The sequence below is a fragment of the Prunus persica genome, chromosome G2 (assembly GCF_000346465.2).
Source record: "Prunus persica cultivar Lovell chromosome G2, Prunus_persica_NCBIv2, whole genome shotgun sequence".
NCBI lineage: Eukaryota > Viridiplantae > Streptophyta > Magnoliopsida > Rosales > Rosaceae > Prunus > Prunus persica.
Window position 1 is genome coordinate 19633392 of NC_034010.1, and position 2889 is coordinate 19636280.

The window sequence follows — 2889 nt, forward strand, 5'->3', positions numbered from 1 at the left end:
AGAAATTAAACAGTATATATATTTATTAAGTAGCTTTAAATTTATTATTTTAGATCGAATCGGATTTTTGTTAGAAAAATATATTATTGTTTTTCATATTGGGTTTTTGTTAGAAAATATATATTTTAAATTGACAATCGAATTAGTTCATTGTATTCATATAGGGTCAAGGAGTGTAGCTGTAAAAAATCATCAAAATCGGAGTAAAAATAACCGTTAAATAGTGATTTTTTATTATAACCGTCGAAAAGTTTTGTACCATTACTTGATCTCTGAATGTTTATTTTTTTCGATTTTTGGCGTATATGATCTCGAAGTATAAACAAACAAGTTTGACGGTTGGATCGTTGAAACTAGTTTTGGTGAATGCATATGCCATCAAAACAATATATTCACTAACAATTAAGAGTTTATTTATACGTTCGTTAAATATAACATAAGATTTTGTGGTATCCACTAGTGTAAATATTTTATATTGAAGATCAAATTCAGTCATTGTATTCATATAGGGTCAAGGAGTGTAGCTGTAAAAAATCATCAAAATCGGAGTTAAAATAACCATTAAATCATGATTTTTCATTTATAACCGTAAAAAAGTTTTGTCCCGTTACTTGATCTCTGAATGTTTATTTTTTCCGATTTTTGGCGTATATGATCTCGAAGTATAAACAAAAAAATTTGACGGTTGGATCGTTGAAACTAGTTTCGTAGAATGTGTATGCCATCAAAATAATCTATTCACTAACAATTAAGAGTTTTTTTTTATACTTTCGTTAAATATAACATAAGATTTTGTGGTATCCACTAGTGTAAATATTTTAAATTGAAGATCAAATTCAGTCATTGTATTCATATATGGTCAAGGAATGTAGCTGTAAAAAAAATCATCAAAATCAGAGTTAAAACAACCGTTAAATCGTAATTTTTCATTTATAACCATCGAAAAGTTTTGTCCCGTTACTAGATCTCTGAATGTTTGTTTTTTGCGATTTTTGGAGTATACGATCTTGAAGTATATACAAACATGTCTGATGGTTGGATCTTTGAATGGTGTGTGTATATATATTTATTTATTAAGTGCCTTTAAATTTATTTATTTTGTACGTATAACACTTAAGAAATTGAATAGTATATATATTTATTAAGCAGCTTTAACCTTATTTATATTTTAAATTGTAAAATAAAATAATTTTATTTTTATTATTCATAACAATTATTTTTATAAATATTGTGCTACGAACCAATTTTTCGTCTCTCAAAAGTTTGTGCGACCAACAGTTTGTCGCGCAAAACTCTAAAAATTTGGACGGGTACCAAAAATGGGACGCGGGATTTTTTAAAAAAAAAAAAAAATTTAGACTTTGCGCGACCAATATTTTTTGTCACTCAAAACTTTGCGCGACCAATATATATTTTTCGTCTCGCAAAAATTTGGGCGGGTACCAAAAATCGGACGCAGGAATTTTTTTAGACTTTGCGCGACCAATATGTATTTTTCGTCACGCAAAAATTTAAAAATTTTGGCGGGTACCAAAAATGGGACGCGGGGATTTTTATTTTTTTAAAATAATTTTTTTTAGACTTTGCGCGACCAATATTCCTCTATTCGTCCCGCAAAACTTTGCGCGACCAATATGTTTCGTCGCGCAAAAGTTTGCCCGACCAATATTCATTTTCGTCGCGCAAACCTTTGCGCGACCAACAGTATTTTTCGTCGCGCAAAGTGATACGGTTTTTAAAACCGAAATAACTCCTCCACCATTTTCTCAATGTCTTTCTCTACTCTTACCTCTCCTTTCTCTTTCCCTTTCCCCAAATCCCACCATTTCTCTCACTCACTCCTCTCACTTAATCTCTCATCTCTCTCTTCACTATCTCTCACTCTCTCTCACTCACTCTCTCATCTCTCTCACTCACTCACTCTCTCATCTCTCTATCACTATCTTCTCTAATTCTCTCACACTCACTTCTCCCTCTCATTCTCACTCACTCTCAATCTTGCCAAAAGGTATATTCTCTCCAAATTTTAATTTTTTTTCATTAATATGTGTTTTTGGAGTTAATTTTGAGTTTGTGTGGGTTTTGGGGTTGAGTAAAGGGGAGGGATTGGAGTTTGGGTTGGATTTGTGGTATAACAATTTTAGGGGAGATTATGCCTTCTTTTTTTTTTTGGTTATTTGACCATATTTATTTTTTTTGTAGGGAATCATCGAGACTTTAACGGCTAAAGTTGAGGATTAGGAAGCTATCAAAACATATCCTCCGCCACTACCACCACAGTACGCTTGTATTAGGATTTTATTATTGTACTTTGTTAATTTATGTGTATATTTTGAATATTATATATATTTATTGGATAATTTGATCACTATTTTTCATATGTAATTTTATTTTGAATATGTCAATTTAAATTAAAGTAATTAAAAAAATCATACAATTAAATTAAATTTAAAAAGTAAAAACTTGAAAAAATTAATATCAATTTAAATTAAAGTAATTTTAAAAAGAAATCATACAATTAAATTAAATTTAAAAAATAAAAATTTGAATAAATTAATTAATATTAATTAATATTAAAGAAATAATAAAACAAAAAGTCAAAAACCTTGCGCGATAAAATATTTCGTAGCGCAAACTATTAAATTAGTTTATTTTAAATTAAAAAAATTTAAAACAAAAAATATTTCGTCGCGCAAATATTTGCGCGACGTTAGTATTCGTCGAGCAAAGCTCAAAAAATTTGGGCGGGTACCAAAAATTGTACCCGGGAATTTGTTATTTTTTTAAAAATTTTTTTAAGACTTTGCGCGACCAATGTATTTCGTCGAGCACAACTTTGCGCTACATATTTTTCGTCGGCGCAAAGCACTTTGCGCGACCAATGTATTT